This window comes from Lissotriton vulgaris, chromosome 6, assembly GCF_964263255.1.
Source record: "Lissotriton vulgaris chromosome 6, aLisVul1.2, whole genome shotgun sequence".
Lineage (NCBI taxonomy): Eukaryota > Metazoa > Chordata > Amphibia > Caudata > Salamandridae > Lissotriton > Lissotriton vulgaris.
In genome coordinates this window covers 1,133,338,795-1,133,357,629 of record NC_141694.1, presented here as the reverse complement: position 1 = coordinate 1,133,357,629, position 18,835 = coordinate 1,133,338,795, and positions in this window count along the sequence as shown.

The following is an 18,835-nucleotide window of genomic DNA, read 5'->3' as shown; positions in this document are numbered from 1 at the left end:
TGTGTAATGCTCTTTAATTGATCTTGATAAAGTCTTTCTTGATAAAGAATTACGGTGTGGTGTCTGCTCATAAGTGTGGTGTGTCGACAGTGTGTACGATCAGTCCTCCTCAGTGAAGACCCCCCCTCGATAAAGACTCGGCAGTAATTGTGGGAGAGGAGGTTCCAGGGGGTAGGAGAGTCTACTTGACCCCTGGGGTCACCGCCTTCCAACATTGGTGGCAGCGACGCGATACGAACCTACGTCTAAAGATCGTACCACTGACACACTACCTGAGTCTACACGCAGCAAACGCACAAGGAAAGAGCAACGATGATGACTACAGAAGCTGGTGTAAAGACAACCTTCGACAAGGACCTCCTGGAAGATTACACACATAAAGAGCTGAAGCAGTTCTGCAAAGAACTAAGTATCCCGAGTACCGGACTAAGTACTAAGGAAGATTTCCAGAAAGCGCTGACCGCCTGGGTAGAGTCCGGAGCATCTCTTCCCCCGATCGAAAACGAGGGAGGGAGGCCACAGACCAAACCCGGTACACCGACCGGTGGTAGAATCCAGCAATCAACCCGGAGCCCAGGAACCGGGAGGAAGCAGTCATCGGAGGAGATGACCGAGCGAGAACGTGACCGAAGCCACAAACTCGAACTAGCACGCCTCAAATTAGAGGGTGAACTCAAGCTCGCAGAAAAAAAGTTGGCGGTGGAGTAATTGCGGCTCCAGGGGGAGCTAGAGGAGAAGAAGCTCCAGAGGGAGCATGAAGGACGGAAACTTCAGCTCGAGCACGAGCGCAGCCTCAAGGAAATCGAATTGAAAGCCAGAAAAGAAGCAGCCGGATCACCGGGCCTTGGGGAGCAGGTGGTCCTCAAAGAAACGAAGGTGCATATCCCCAAGGACGTTGTAAAGGAGTTCTACAAAGGAGACGACATCCAGCAATGGTTCAAAACATACGAGGTGGCCAAGTCCGCTTACCGGGTCCCGGAGAAGGACCTGGGGGGCCGGCCTGTGGAGCCGCTTCCTCAGCGAGGGGAGAGATACCCTGCTGGACCTACCGATGGCCCACATGAACGCCTACCAACACATGAAAGATGCTCTTTTATTCCGCTATGGCCTGATGCCGGAAATGTATCGCCAGCGGTTTAGGGAGTGCAAGAAGCTTCCTGGCACCACATGGGTGGACTATGTGAACTACTACACCCGGGCCCTAGATGGGTGGATCAAGGGCAGCAATGTGACCAGCTTCGAGGGTCTAGTCGATCTAGTGGCTTACGAACACTTGTCCGCAAATTGCTTTGTGGAACTAAGACAGCATCTCCTGGACAGCAAGCTCGCCAACCCACGGAAACTGGCTGTGGAAGCCGATCGATGGGTGGCCACCCGAGTCCAGAAGGCGCCCGGGGAGACCCCCCACGGAGCGACTAAGGATCTTTCCGCCAGCGAGGTGGAGGAGGTCGAGGCAAGCAGCAAAATTCCCAGTCAGGGCCTCAGCGTGGTCCCCCCAGAAACCAGACCCCGCGCTCTCCTCCCGCGACGAGAGCCGCCCGAGTGCAGGACCCCGGGGGCTCCGCCCCAGCTCCACGTGCTTCAAGTGTCAGCAACCCGGGCACTATGCCGGTGACCCCCGATGCCCCCTGACCCCGAAACCCACTCCCACTGGGCCCTCCTCTAGACAGATATCCTCAGTAGCCTTAGAAGAGGAAGAGATAGAAGAACAAGGGGAGTGGGAACCCGCAGCCATGGTCTTAGCCTCCCTGGGGAATAGTGAGATGATCCCAGGAGATTACCTGCCCGACAACACAGAACAATACCGCCAGACAGTGAAGGTTAACGGGCGCAACATAGAGCCCCTTCGGGATACAGGAGCCAGCATCACATCTGTTAGGTACACGCTAGTCCCTGAGTCCATGATCATCCCCCACACCTCTTGTCAGGTGATAGCAGCCGATAACTCTGTCCGCACCTGCAGGATAGCACAGGTCCCGTTTGAGTGGGAAGGGGTCTCGGGCGATCTGCGGGTCGCAGTTCGCACGGATATGCCTGTAGACTGCCTCCTGGGGAATGACCTAGAGAGTTCCCCGTGGAAAGAGGTGGAGAGAAGGACGCATTTAGCCATGTTAGGACTGCCCCATTGGGCCTGTGTAAGCACCCGGGCCATGGCCGCCAAAATGCCCAACCCCGAGAACGAAGAGCCTGAGTTCCCTAGTTCAGCCCTCGATGTACCCGAGGACGGCGAGCACCCTACGGTCCTCGACCAGTCCCCCCTCGAAGAGAACGCACCCGACGAAGGTCCCCTCGGACCCGCTGTCGAACCAGCCCCGACCCTAGCAGATCTCCCCGAGTTGGCCCAGTGGCGCCAAGAGGGAGGACCGTCCCGAGAGGAGTTCTGCCAAGAGCAGACCTCCTGCCCGGCCCTAGAGGGGCTCCGCCGACAGGCCGCAGCCCAGGCCGCCGGAGACCAGTCCGGCTCCCATTACCTTTACTGGGAAAACGGCCTACTGTACAGTGAACAGAAGACCGCGGAACTAGGGTCAGCCCGTGTGCTGGTGGTACCCCTACGTTTCCATGGACTCCTCCTTAACCTGGCTCACAACATACCCCTGGCAGGGCATCTGGGCCAAGATAAGACCTTCCAGCGACTAGTGACCCATTTCTACTGGCCCCACATGCGGGCCGATGTGGAACGCCACTGCAAGTCCTGCCCCACGTGTCAGGCTAGCGGCAAAAGCGGAGGCAAGTGCAAGGCTCCCCTCCAGCCCTTTCCAGTTGTCAGTACCCCCTTTGAGAGGGTGGGGATCGACATCGTCGGACCTCTGGACCCCCGGACCTCCTTAGGCCACCGGTTCATTCTGGTTCTGGTTGATCACGCCACCCGATACCCCGAAGCCATCCCCCTCCGGACCGTGACGGCCCCAGTCGTGGGCTGGGCTCTCATGGGGATCTTCTCCCGGGTGGGATTCCCCCGAGAAGTGGTAAGCGATCGAGGGACGAATTTCATATCCCGGTACATGAAGTCCCTCTGGCAACAGTGTGGGGTGTCCTACCGGTTCACCACCCCCTACCATCCCCAGGGCAACGGCCTGGTTGAGCGGTTCAACCGCACCCTGAAAGGGATGATCATGGGTCTTGAGGAGCCCTTGCGACGCAAGTGGGACGTCCTCCTGCCCTGCCTCCTGTTCGCCTACCGAGAGGTACCCCAGAAATCCTTGGGTTTTAGCCCTTTCGAGCTGCTCTATGGGCACCCCGTCCGGGGACCCCTCAGCCTGGTCAAGGAAGGCTGGGAGGCAGCCCCACCGAGCACACCACCGACGTATTCTCCTACGTCCTGGCCGTCCGGAACCAGACGCGGAAGTTTCTCGAGCTGGCCGAAGCCAACCTGGAGGCCAGCCAAGAGGAGATGAAACGCTGGTACGACCAGAATGCCACTCTGGTCGAGTTCCAACCAGGCCAACAGGTGTGGGTCATGTCCCCAGTGGAACCTGGTGCCTTGCAGGACAAATGGACTGGACCCTTTGAGGTGAAAGAGCGCAAGAGCCAGGTCACATACCTCGTCGATACGAAATCGGCCAGGAATGCCCTGAAGGTTCTCCATGTGAACCGGCTCAAACCCCATTTTGTGCGATCTGAGTTAGGGTTACTCCTTGCCACCGACGACGGAGAGGAAGAGGAAACGGACCCTCTACCTGACCTCCTGTGTGCAAAGGATCAAGATGGCTCCGTAGAGGGAGTGAGTCTCTCCTCCTCCCTCACCCCCTTGCAGCGTGAGGAATGTCCCCACTTGCTGGGACAATTCGCAGACCTCTTCTCCCTCACTCCCGGCGTCACTAGTTGGTGCGTCCACGACGTGGACACCGGGGACAGCCCTCCGGTACGGCATAGAGCCTACCGAGTCCCGGACCGAGTCCGAGCCTGCATCAAGGCTGAGGTCGACAAAATGTTGGACCTAGGAGTGGCGGAAGCCTCCGACAGCCCATGGGCTAGTCCCGTGGTCCTGGTTCCGAAGGCGGCCGCCCCTGGCACCGTTCCCGAGCTAAGGTTCTGCGTAGACTACCGCGGACTCAATGCAGTCACCCGAACCGATGCACACCCCATCCCACGAGCCGACGAACTGATTGACCGCCTAGGGTCGGCTCAGTACCTCAGTACCTTCGATCTCACCAGTGGCTACTGGCAGTTCGGCCTCATGGAGAGGGCCCAAGAAAGGTATGCTTTCTCCACTCCAGATGGCCATTTCCACTTCCGAGTCATGCCCTTCGGCATGAAAAACTCCCCCGCCACCTTCCAGCGACTGGTCAACCAGGTCCTGGCTGGGTTGGAAAGTTTCGGTGCAGCCTACTTAGACGACATTGCTGTGTTCAGTGCTCACTGGGCCGAGCACCTACACCACCTCTAGGAGGTGTTGGACGCCCTGCGTCGAGCCGGACTCACCATTAAAGCTAGCAAATGCCAAATAGGACAAAGCTCAGTGGTATACCTAGGGCACCAGGTCGGCAGGGGCCTCGTGGCCCCCCTCCAACACAAAATAGACGCAATCAATGCCTGGGAGACCCCCACGACCCAGACCGAGGTGCGGGCTTTCCTAGGTCTCACAGGGTACTACCGTAGATTCATCAAGGGGTACGGGAGTATTGTAGGCCCCCTCACCGAGTTGACAGCAAAGGCCAACCCCAAGAAGGTTATCTAGACCCCCACCTGTCAGAAGGCCTTCGAAGAATTGAAACAAGCCATGTGCACCGCTCCAGTCCTACAGGCCCCTGACTACTCCAGAGAGTTTGTGGTTCAGACCGACGCCTCCGAACATGGCATCGGGGACGTGCTCTCCCAAGTGGACGACAAGGGGGTGGATCATCCGGTAGCCTTTATCAGCCGGAGGCTACTACCCCGGGAGCAGAGATGGAGTACCATCGAGCGAGAGGCCTTCGCAGTAGTCTGGGCCTTGAAGAAACTGAGGCCCTACTTGTTCGGGACCCACTTCCGGGTCCAGACCGACCACCGTCCTCTCCGGTGGCTCATGCAAATGAGAGGAGTGAATCCTAAACTGCTACGCTGGTCCATCTCCCTCCAAGGGATGGATTTTACTGTAGAACACAGGCCTGGTGCCGACCACGCCAACGCAGACGGCCTGTCCCGCTTCTTTCGCCTCAGCAAGGAGAACCCCCAAGAGGATGGGTAGTTCCCCTCGTCTTTCAGCTGGAGGGGACGCATGTTGGACCCGGCCTCGTGGCGTGGTCCTCGCTGATCTCCGCAGCCCCAGATCTATGGGTGGAACTGATTCCCGTCCACCCAGAACTGTACATAATCCTCCTACACTGGACCTGAGACTATCCCCAGACCGCGTGCCTGCACCCGTGCACGTGACCATCAGACTCCATGTTTTGCCACCCCGGCCGGCCGGCCGCCTTCTTTCCTTTCGGCAGCCCTGGCCGCTCCTGACTGCCGCTAAGCCTGCGCGTCCGGCTCGCCCAGATCCACCCGGGGGGTGAACGACTCATCAAGTACCTGAAACCAAGACTTCCATCACCCCTCCGGCCCCCTTCCGAGGAACTGGTTCCCCTCACACCTCTGAACTATCCCCGGGGGCTGGTTTCGATTGCACCTTGGGCCTCCTAGTGAGCTGGCTCCAAGTCCTGATGGGCGTCTGGGATTCCATGGGCGCATGGTCCAAAGCATCAAAGAACCAACCGCCCAGACGATCAGGCGCCTGGCCCTCGGACCTCCGGCCTCCTGCCTATGAGGGTCCGGACATCAAAGAGCTTGACGACTATAAGACAGCCTGCCTTCCACCTAATCGGCAGTTGTATCCTGGACGAGAAAGCCCTGCTGATCTAATCGCGGCTGACTTCGAAGAGAACAGATTCTGACCCGCTGAGCCCTGCTGACGTCGTCGCGGCTCATCCTAGAACCTACGGAACTGAACCATCGGGGCCCTGCTGACGCTGTCGCGGCTCCCTCTTGAAGCACAAGACCCGAACATCGGAGCCCTGCTGACGCTGTCGCGGCCCCATCTACTTACGAGTACGACGGAGTACTCCTGCTCAAGCCCTGCTGACCTCGTCGTGGCTTGGTGAACTCTCTGGCCCGGCTGGACCATCAACGCTACCCTCACGAACGTCTTGAACCAGAAGTGAGTAGGACAGCAAGTCCCATCGCCAGCACCCGTACCCCCAGTTCGAGGATTGAGAACTGTGCGCCGAGTACGTGGTGTGCCAATTGGCCTCCTAAGACTGTCCCGTTTCCCCGACCCCTTGTTACAAGACTTTCGCGATCCTTCGATCGCTGTGTAATGCTCTTTAATTGATCTTGATAAAGTCTTTCTTGATAAAGAATTACGGTGTGGTGTCTGCTCATAAGTGTGGTGTGTCGACAGTGTGTACGATCAGTCCTCCTCGGTGGGGACCCCCCTCGATAAAGACTCTGCAGTAATTGTGGGAGAGGAGGTTCCAGGGGGTAGGAGAGTCTACTTGACCCCTGGGGTCACCGCCTTCCAACATCCTCCCTTTAGTTTACCTATGCTTGCTGTCTTACATCTCACAATGGCACTCAGATATGAGATGCTAGTAACAAAGTCTATCCGAACAAATCTTCATGAGCACTTCTCTCACTATACATGTCTGCTCATGACCATAAGTTGTAAACACAATATCAGACTGGGCAACCCAGTGCAGTAACCATATAAATAGATTATCATCATATGAAATACCTCAAAAAGACCTGCACAGTTGCTCAAAGCTGTGCACATACCGATATATCATGAAGTTCATGATTGTTTCAACCTAATATAAACTTATTTTGAATTGCACTTAAGTGGTTGTTTATTTACTCACTTTTATACTATCGCGCAACTTCCTCTGATGTGTCTGTAAAACGTATCTTTTGTTCCAAAGATTTGTCCTGAATTTTGACCTTCTGTCCTGAATGTTCGTCCTGAAATTTGACCCTTTTCCTGAACCTTTACACTTACCGTCCTGAATTTGCAACCATGCCAGTTGGTCACCTTACATATTGGTGAGTTCACTTCGGGGTGCTGCGTTCACACATGGCGTTCACACAAGACGTCACCAAAAGTACAGAGCTCACCCGCATCCATGGTACTTACAATTTGAAACGCTCGGATGCGCAGATCTGGGCAGGACTGAAGCCCAGAAGCATGACTGAAGCACGCACCTCCACTAGCAGGGAAAAGACACGCTGCAAGCCGCGCAGGAACCCTGAGTATCCTACACCACCACAAACGTCCTGCACAGCCCCCATTCCGGATCAGGGATTTCTCAAGAAATCATCTGCATGTGGGGGCCCTTTTTGTTGCTGACCTTCATCTCACATTGAAGTGACCCCTCAGCCAGGACTTTAAATGGGCCGGGCCCCCCCCCGGGTCGCAGAGGACTTGCGTTGGGTCCTTATCAGACTCTAACGTCATCCCCTTTATTCTGACACTATCAGCCTGTCCCGACCTTGTCCGGGAGCAATCAGGCTTCCCCGACCTCCGCCCGACCCGACATTATCCAGCAGCCCTGGACCTCGCCCGCCCGGACATTGCCTGCCCCATCCCCCGCCCGCCCCGACCCCCGCCTGCCCTGACCCCCTCCTGCCCCGACATTGTCCGTGGGTCCCCCGGAGCCTTACCTCAGCCGCCGCTCCTCAGTTCACCGCTCCGCCGCTCCTTGCCGCTCGTCACCGCTCCTCCCGCTTGTCCACCGGGCCTCACCACCTGTCTGCCGCTGGCCACCGCTCCTCCCCCGCGTCAGTCCGCCGCTCCTCCTCGCGCTCCTGGACGCCGCTCCTCCCCGCGCTCCTGACGTCAGCACGCGTGTCGCGGTTGGTGCTACTTCGAAGGGACTACTTTTTTTTAAGGTATATTTTTAAATAACGCATATTTTTATAGTTTATATAGCCTATGTCCATCTGCACACCCTGACGATTACAATGATGCATCGGGTGTGTGGATTGGCGCTGTGGTTACCGAGTTTACCCGCCTCAAAGGTTTAAAGTTCTTGCTTTATAATAGTAGTATAGATAAACACTGATCGATTTCTAAATAATGAATGTAAAAAGGTAATCCATGGCAGCGATTTAGTTCCTGTTTCTGTTTGACGTTTTACTTAATATTTCATTCTCTTAGAGTGTTAACAATTTCCTGGATGTTGTGTTTCTTTTTTTTTCTGTGTAGCATATTACGCTTGTAAAGCGCCCACTTTGATCTGAGCCACCACCAGGTGCTAAGAACGAGCCATGGTTGAATGCTAAGCATCCGAGAATGTGATTTTTAGGACCCCTTCTGAGAGGCCCAGAACCAGTCCGAGCCAGCCCGCCTCTGAATAGTTTCAGCGACCCTCCCTGCCCCCACCCTTTGTTTTCTTTTAGACTGGTGCCACCGAGGTGACATCCTTGCCTGAAGGCAGGGATTTCATCTAAGCACTTGATGTATTGTGAATGTGAGCATGGGGTGGGAGTGGGAAGATGTGCACAGCAGGGGGAAAGGGATGGTCAGTGCAGGTGACGCTTTTCTTTTGTATAGGAATTTCTGCTGGCATCATAGCCCAGGGTTTGCTGTCTGTGCACTTGTGTAGATGTGTATTCCATACAAGTCACAGACAGCAAACACTGGGATATGACGCCAGCAGGAATTACTTTACAAAGGAAAAGCGTCACCTGGACTGCCATCACTTTTCCCCTGCTGTCTATGCACGTGTATGGAATACACATCCACGGTGCTGCTCACCAGATGAATGGTGAACAGGGCCATGGATCTGTCTCTTTTTGCATCCAAGGGCACCAACGAGACCTTCGGGAGGGGATGGATGCTAGGACGACAGTGCTGCTGATCAGCCCGACTCCACTGAATAGTATCAGAACAGCAGTTTTTAAGTAAGTTCCAGTAACTTTAATGCATTCTAAATCATCAGCATTATCCACTGTCTGCATATCTAGGCTACTCTAAGTGAACAGTGTTCTACACTTACTTCCTTGGAAACGTCAAGGAGGACTGTCCTCTCTGAATATGCAAATGTAGTGTAAGATTGGAGTGTTCAGCTTTTGGGTTGCCAGGGGGTAGCTTTAGAGTTCAGGTTGGGTGTGGGTTTTAGGGTGCCAGGGAGTAATTTTAGGGTTCAGGGTTGGTTAGGGATTGGGGTGCCAGGGGGTAATTTTAGGGTTCCAGGTGGGTATGGGTTTTGGGGTGCTAGGGGGTAATTTTAGAGTTCCAGGCAGGTATGGGTGTTGCTGTGCCAGGGGGTAATTTTAGGGTTCAGTGTGGGTATGGCTTTTGGAGTGCCAGGGGGATAATTTTAGGGTTCAGGGTGGGTATGGGATTTGGGATACCAGGGGGTAATTTTAGGGTTCAGGGCGGGTATGGGTTTTAAGAGGCCGGGGGGTAATTTTAGGGTTCAGGGTGGGTATGAGTTTGGGGGGTGCAGGGGTAATTTTAGGGTTCAGGGTGGGTATGGGGTGCCAGGGGGGGCAATTTCAGGGTTCATGGTGGGTATGGGTATTTGGGGTACCATGGGGTAATTTTGGGGCTCCGAGTGGGTATGTGTTTTGGGGTGCCAAGGGAAATTTAGGGTTCCAGGCGGGTATGGGTGTTGGTGTGCCAGGGGGTCATTTTAGGGTTCAGTATGCATATGGGTTTTGGGGTGCCAGGGGGACATTTTTGGGTTCAGTATGGGGTTTGGGGTACCAAGGGGATAAGTTTAAGATTCATGGCGGGTATGGGTTTTAAGGGGCCGGGGGGGGGGGGGTAATTTTAGGATTCAGGGCAGGGGTAATTTTCAGGTACAGGGTGGGTATGGGTTTTGGGGTGCCAGGGGGATTATTTTAGGGTTCATGGTGGGTATGGGTTTTGGGATGGCAGGGGATCATTTTAGGGCTCCTGGTGGGTATGGGCTTTGGGGTACCAGGGTGGTAATTTTAGAGTTCATGGTGGGTATGGGTTTTGGGGTGCCAGGGGGATAATTTTAGGGATCAGGGAATGTATGAGTTTTAAAAGGCCAGGGGGGTAGCTTTAGGGTTCATGTGTGCTCTAATGGTTGTCCAGTTTAAAATGCAGAATTCACAAATTATGTTCTCAGCTTGGCCTGAGCATTACCCAGTACTGCCTGTCTTCCATTTTAGCCCTGCCCCTATTGATTAACGTTCACCACACCCCTTCATTTGCCAGGTTATCCCCCCCTGGAAAGTTTTCTGGGGACGCCCATGAGTACATCCCTACACTCTCTGGTGTAATATGAATCCAGCAACTTAAAACCCTAAAGAAGGCCCTAGGTTCTTAGGGGCATATTAGCAAGGGCTGGTGATATAATTATCGCCACTTTAGCGTCCGATTTCAGGCGATAAGTGGCGATAATAATATTGCAATATCTTCAAGGACGCGCTAGCGCGTGTTTCCTTGATGTAGAGCCCGTTTTTTCACAGCCTTGACTCACATCGCTAATGAGATGCAAGAAGTCGTGGCTGTGAAAACAACACATGAAAATATTGCGAAGGCAGCTTCGCGATATTAACAAGGAGGTGCAGCAATATAAAAAATTGTGCTACCTCTGCCTTAACGCTGGAATTTAACGTCTGTCAAATTCTAGACTAAGGCATAATAATAATGGTAGGTGGATTATGCTGATACGACCACAGGCTCGTATCAGCAATGTTATCGTTGATTTCCATGGAACATCGCTGGAAAACCAGCGATGTTCCATGTTAAACACTGCTATAGCTGAAATATTATCCCCATAGCTCTATACATTGTAAGTATAGCGTTTTCATGGCAATAATTTTCAGTGATAACCGGCGATAACATTTCTATCGCTATGTGAAGCCAGCGATAATTAGCGCTGGCCATTATTAATATGCCCCTTAGTTTAGCTGTAAGGAAAAGTATCCTGCATAATCAGTGCTGGTTCTAACTTCTAAACTATTAACAAATAACCTATTTAATTGACCTTTTGTCAATGAGACATGCCAGCAGCATGACACAAATGGCCCTGCATGCAATACAGCAATGAAAAGGATGGCATGATAAAGAGTTTATGTATATGTACTTTACAAGATCTTAGTGATGGAAAATAAAGTTTTATGATGAGTTAAATATTTACCAAAACAAGTGTACAACTAAACTAGGGGCGCCAACATTTAAAATAAAATCATGAAAAACGTTAAATTTAGATATTAGCTTAAAATGGTGTTTGCTGATATCATATGTGACTTTTATCATGCAAGGACATACCTACTGTGAAAAAGTCCCACAAGACACTGGGAAGAGACTGAGTGGAGTAGAAAATGTCTCTTGGATAGACATTTTCTGTGCCAACCCTGTGGAGAAAAATTCGGCAAAATTACAAGCGAACTTGTGTTGATTTTGTTAAATTTAATTTTTATCACGCCTAAACCCCACATCAAAAGACACGCTTAAAATCTAATGTTCAATATAGATATTTTATTTATCCACATTTGAACTGTGAAGGACCATGCTTGGTGTGTGTTTGCAAAAATGTTTTACAATCAGTTATTGTCAATGGAGACATATAGGAGGAAATGTTTACAAGATCTTATAAATCTGGGACTGCGTCGAAAACCATCGGAGTTGCATGGAATGCAATGCCCATGAAACGCCTACTCAGGGCAGAATACCGCAATGCAGTAATTTGCTTTGCATTGCATTACTCCTGAAAGTGACTTTGCATGGCTTAAAAAAATCTGACTTAAGGTTTGTGTCGCTCTTGCACTTTGCGTGGTGCAAGAGCGATGCAAACTGGGTCATAAATATGACCCGAAGCATTTTCCAGGACGGCAAATGTTGGGGCATATTCATGGCTTTTTTGATACAATGCCACATGCCACCTTGCTGCGCTGCCCTGCATCACAGGGACAGGGCAGGAATACACCGTATTTATTCAAACTGGCACATTCATGTCTTTTCACTTTGCGCTGGTGCCGTTTTGGCAGCCTGAAGCCAATGCAGGCACCCTTGCACCATGTTGCAAGGGTGCCTGTGTTGTAAGCAGGATTGGTTTTGTGCAGAAAGGGCACTTTCCTGAACAAAAACAATCCAGAATGTCTTTTTCCTATTTCTATGTGTGCTGCAAAGTGCTGTGCTCATAGAAACAGGAATAAAACAAGGATTAATAAACATATATCTCCTTGTAATTCCTGTCCGGGGGAGATGTATCTTTTAGGCGCGTTCCCTGTTTTACCTATTCTTGTAAATCCGGTAATGCGTCAAAATCAATGAATGCTGCGTAGGAACACCCATGCAACCCCCATGGTAATTCCTACCTGGCGCATAGCACAGCGCAGTGATTTGCGCTGCGTTCCAGTACTCAAGATTGGAGAAACGCAGGGCCATGCCAGGTGGCCCTGCGTGGCTTCATCATCTCATTTTACATTTGTGTCACTCTCGCACCACTTAGTGTGGTGCAAAAGCAACACAAAGGAGCTCATAAGTATGCCCCATAATATCTAAAAACAAAGTAAGAAGTGAAATATTGGAGAAGAGAAAGAAATATGCAAAATGTTTTGCAAACTGTGTGCATATTGTCATCAATTAATCTTTTGTTTCACAGAATTTTATACAGGTCAAACTTGACCCAAATCGAGTATTATAGCGCTTTACATAGCAACAGTTGCATTACATGAGGACACAATCATTTTTGCTAGGCATGGTAGATTAACAGCCAGATTCATGAAGGAGAATTGCGCTCGCAAAGGGCCAGATTCTCAGAATCTGGCCCTTTGCGAGTGCAAGTTTTGCATTTGGGATTCATCCTCCCAAATGCAAAACTCTGTAATAGCGAATTCGCAAATTTGCGAGGAATGACATTTAAGGAATCTCTATTTGAGATTCCTTAAATGCAATTCATCATCTATTTTCAAATTGCAAAATCTCAATTTTGGGCTGCTATTTACCGCGAGGTCAAACCTCGTGGTAAATAGCGAAAACTTAGAAAAATGCTTTTAAATGCATTTTTCTAAGTTGCATGTTGCACACACACATGTCCTTTGGACATGTGTGTGCGCAACACCTGTTTAAATTTGCATTTAAGGGGTGCTACAGGATGTCCTCTGGACACCCCTGGCACCCTTTAAATCGCTATCTTATTTGCGATTAGGTAATTGCTAATCACAAATAAGGAATGTGTAGGAATCGCATTTTATTTTGCGATTCCTACATGAATCCCGTTTTGCGAGTCTGTAATAACGATTCCTTATGAATCGCTATTAAAGACTCGCAAAACGGGTCTTTGATGAATCAGGCTGTAAGTGTTTTCCCCAGAATCAAAGGATGTTCAGCGTCATTGCCAAGACTTGAACCCAGGGGCATATTACCAAGCAATAGCGATAATTATCGCTATTGCTTGGTTAGAGACAAAACTTTACCGCAGCGCTGCGGCGATTTTTACCGCAAATAAACCTTGGTATTACCAAGGTTTAACGCAAACGCGGTAAAAATCGCTGCAAAGCATGAATATCGCTGAAAAGTCAGCGATATTCATGCATTAGCGAGCTAATGCTCTTAGCCATGTTATCCACCTGCCATTGGATAACATGGCTAAGAACTGCTCAGGGCAGGTGTTAGCTTTTGGAGATATTCCCGCTTAGCGCGAATATCTCCAAAAGTTGGTAATAGGAGATAGCGATGTTAGCGACTGTTTTCAGTCTCTAACATCTTGGCACGCCCACTTTGCATCTCATTAGTGATAAATATCACTGGCATGCAAAGTGGGGCCCAAGATGGTCGCTATCTCCTACTAGCTGTCGCTAACTGGTGTTAGAGGCAGCTAGGTAATAGGGAGATAATTTTATCTCGCTTTCTTGGCTTTTAAAGCCAAAAAAGCGGAGATAAACCGCCTTGATAATATGCCCCCCAGTTCCCCACAACTGCGCTAGCCATTAGGCCAACTCCTCTCCCCAATTGAATTCGAAGGATAAAGTCAAGCACATTACAATGAGTATTTTTTTAACCTTTACAAGGAAGGATCACTTTTGTAAGCAGGGTAATTATTTAAGAATTGATTTTAAGTGTGCATTTTGTGTACAGGAATTAATTACGTTTGACAGTCTGTTATGAACATAAGGTTATTTGTTTTTGAATGTTCTGATTGAATATATAAACACAATTGAATGGCATACAAAAAAATTCCTTGTAAATATTTAATGTTGGTTTCAAAGAAAATCCATTTCTCTAAAAGTGATTCGCAGACATATTTGTCACCTTGCTGAAATGAGCTGTCAGGCCTCCTTGTAGATTTATTCAACCAAAAAGATTCGCTTTTGAAAAATGTCCTCATGCAAATCACAAGCAATGCAACTTTAATGACTGTGAGTGATGCCCATTAGTGCATCAATCATTTCCAGTGACATGTAATTAGCAGTAACACATGACAGTTTCATACATCCTGACAATGATACCAAGACACATCTACACACTATTCCAAGCAATTTTTTCAGCTTTACCTATCATGTACACAGATGTTGCTGAGTCGAATTATTGAGGTATTTATTAATCATATTATACCGTTCTCAATGGAGTCTCCAGTAGTGATTTTCTTGTAGCTTTGGAGAGGCAGACACACCATGGATCACAGATAAAAATGAAGGTGTCACCTGATAATGGAAATCGTGAATGTCCACATGTGCACACGTGCGCGGGTGTAATTATGTAGAAATATATATATATATATATATATATATATATATATATATATATATATATATATATATATATATATATATATATATATATATATATATATATATATATATATATATATATATATATGCATTTGCTTAAGATGTATAAATATGTCTTTTTATGTAAGTATTTATCTAAAACTAATCTACATATATGAATAAACATACACACATGCATTTGTGTAACTCTGTTCAACCGTTTTTGTAGTATTGCTGTTACTGGGCAGATATAGTTAGGTCAGTGCTTCCATAGGAAAAGTAATGCTTTTTGTTTTGCTTAAAACTTTGACACTGTTTGAGGAATCTTCAGGATTTTTTTTTCAAATTGTTTTTTTAATCTAGTTTGTGAATGAAAAGTTCTAGGTTGATCAGTCAAGCAGTAGCTAGAAAAAAGTGTGTCCGAAAATGCAAATTCCCAATATATTTTCCGCAGATGCTTGTCAGGCGTATTTAAAAAAAACTGGTGAACGCTATTACACCAAATTTGGCAGGTAGCTAGATCTTGGTATGTAGATTGTACTTTTGTGATTTTGGTGTAAATACATTTAGCAGTTTTTAAGGAACTATGGTATAAAGCTATTTGTATATCTGAACTGTTAAGCCCAAGGGGCTCCCTCAACAGTCAAAGTCTAAATTTTCTTTATTCGGTTTCCATAATTTTTAGAAAAAACATAAAAGTACAATTAAAACAATATGTTCCACAAGTTGGAATCAGCAAAAGTCATACAACAATCCATTTACATACTTATTAATTAATTCAATATTTAAAAATGTAAAACTTCGTAATTCAAAATTAAATATACATATATATTAACATCTAACCAAGGTTGGGGCGGTGATTAACACAAAATTAAAAAAAACAAGCTATAGATTTAGCGTGTGCCTCATTATGCAAAATTTGAAGCGCTAAAAAGGCTGAGCGGCAAGCTCGAAGCCCCATAGATCTCAGTATGGGGACAATCCAGCGTCTACGTGAAATTTCATAGAATCTGCAAAACAACAGTATATGGATTGAGGATTGTGGAGAAATAGTGTCACGTGGGCATAGTGGTAAATTCCTTGACCAGTCATTCTGTTTTGGAAAGGAAATTTACCGGAAATAGATGTCAAATCTAAAACGAGTTAACAAAATATTTTTTCATATTGGTTCAAGTTAGATATTAGATAAGGTTGGATGGAAAAAGTAGTTTGAAGGGCTAATGAATGCTGAACTGAGCTTTTACCTATCTCAGTTGTTAGTCATAACTGGCCTAGATGCAAAAGACTTAGTTTTTTAGCCTGAAAGATCTTTAACATTTGTTGCGAGGATCTCTTCCCTAACTTCTGAGCAAATACCACCAATGCAGTGGTGGCCCTCAGAAATAAGAGTTTCCTTGCATTTGTGGCTATTGTCCATTTGGACTTATTATCTATCAGAATCCCTAAATAGGGATATGATGTCATGCACTCTAATATGATGTCATTAACAGGGATAGCTTTGAATTTTTTTGGTCTGGGGCAGCATGCATGGCGTAGGTCCTTTTTATATTTACTTTAAGGTTCAGGGAGTTCATAAAAGTACAGTACCTATTTAACGTCCGCTGAAGCTGAAGGGGGGTTCTTGCCAGGATCACTGCATCGTCGGCATATAATAGTGCTGGAATAGGCCGACGACAAATTGTTGGCAGGTCCTGGCACCCTTCCTCCATTGCTGCTTCTTGCCCATTTGTATATAGTGTATATAGGAAGGGGGCCAGAACACAACCTTGTCTGACCCCCCTCTCTATCCGAAAGGACTCAGTGAGTTCTCCCCCTGTTCCATGCCTGACTCTAGCCGATGCCCCGGAATAGAGTTCCCGTAAAAAATCACCAACGCAGGATTCACCTCCATAGCTAGGATAATTGCCCACAGTTTAGTATGACTGACGCAGTCGAAGGCTGCAGTCAAGTCAACATAAACCATGTGCAAGTACCCTCCTTTTGCTTGAACATATTTCCCAATTAAGAGTGAAAGGTTCAAGGCCTGGTCCACTGTGCCCAACAACTCACGAAACCCATATTGTAGATCAGAAATTACATTATGGTCTGTTGCCCAGTCCTGGAGTTGGTCTAAAAGGATATGTCCAGCGACCTTCCCTAAGTAATCCAAAAGGGATATAGGCCGATAGCAATTTGGGCTGTGACGATCGCCCTTTTTAAAGATTGGGACCAAAATTGACGTGGACCAGGAATCAACCAAGCTAGCCTCATTGGCTGCTTCTAACACTCTTGTAAGCACTGGAGACGATAAATCTAATTTATATTTAAAAAGATCCACGGGAAACCCATCCGGCCCTGGTACTTTCCCTGATTTAGATGTTTTTAGGGCGTTTATTACCTCTTTGCGGGTAAACCTTAGCTGTATGGGGGGACATGACTGAATTAAATGGGGCCCCCTCTCTGCGCCCTCAACTTGCTCCAGAGTTGTATCTCCTATCTGACTAAAAAATTTTGAAAAAAGTTGAACCAAAGTATTCGCATCTACCGCTACGTCTAACTTCGGGGAGTCACTAGCTTCAGAGAAAAAGGGAGATTTAACTACTCTCCAAAATGTGGCGCTATCCTTCACGGAACAACTATTATGTAGTTGCTTCCATAGGCCATTTCTAATCTGCATTTTGCGTTTTTTAAGGCCAAATTATAGGCCTTTCAGAGTCTAATAATTTCTTCCTTGTCCCTATTACTTTTGCTCTGTGCGACTTTTAGTGTTGAGTACGTTTTTGTGCACTCTGAATCAAAGCATCCCTTCTTAGCAGTCCCTTTTCCTGTTTTTTTCCGAAGTAATTCTTCTTCAATCATTTTTGTAATAATTGTATAACTGGACAATATTTGTTCCAATTGTTAAGATCGAGGCAAATTTGAAGAGAAGGCAACGCTCGCTTGACCACAGTGGCTGTTACTAGCTCTTGGTCTGCTTTTCGCCATTTTAAGTAGAAGCCATTGAGTCTATTTATTCTCAAAGATTGTTGCTCCAAAAGACTCCAATAAACTGACTCCTTCAATAAAGTAGGAACATATATTGACATGGTGTTGGGAAAGTGATTACTTCCTGCATTTATAGTTGTGTCAAACCTTTGCATATTCGGTGCAATACAGTAGGAAACAAGTATAAAGTCAATTGCGCTTGTAAGCCCTCTCCCATTAAAAGTAGGGGAAAAAGGAACAGGGGGACTAACTAATTCATTTCCAAAACCAAACTCCAAAGTTATCATTATCTTGTTCATTCGAATGCCCACATTTGTATGCGTATAATGAGTTAAACTATTTCCACCCTCATCCTGTATACCACAATTGTTAGTGCTATTCTTTTCACAATGTGACAAATTAAAATCACCGCCCCAAATTAGTGCAAACGAATGATTAATATATTTTGAGTACAAATATTGCAGTAAAATGGAAACCTCAATTAAAACATCAATTAAATCAACTTGATTTTAAGTTGTTGTAAACATTTACCACAAAAAGATGGACGTCTTATTTACAGATATCAAAAGAACCTGATAGTTACTTTCTAGCCTCAAAGCCTCTATTTTGTTAACTGTTAGGACATTCAATATATACATTAATAGGCCCCCTTTTGACCTCCCCAAAGAGGATTGGATCGCCTCTGAGAAATAGGTTTTATATCCCACCAAATGGGCAGGTGAACAAAGCCATGTCTCCTGTAGACATATAATATTATGCTTCCTAACTAATTTTATCCAATTTCCATTTGTAATTTTAGAAAAAAGGTCAGCTACATTCCAATAGACAGTATATAAGTTTAGACCTTTTGTTTCGGAGCGAGAACTCACTCCCTGACGCAAGTACTCTATATTTGGCCTTGGAACTGACAAATCTCTTACCAAATCTCCCTTTTTGGGACAGGAAACACCACATCCTCACACAATGTGGTCCTGTCCCCACTATTTGTACAATATATAAGGGAGTTTACTGTTTCTGATCTAACGCGTGAGGACTCGTGTTTCCAACTGACTTGGTGGCACCATTGGACTCACCGCCTTTAATTCTACAGGTACCGGACCAGTCACTCATTATCGTCTAGGCCTGACAATGCATTAAATCTATTATGAGTTGTAATGAATTGTAGTGGCCCTTGAAGCATAAACGGGGGCTTTCTCGAATTTTTAAGAGAATAATTCATTCT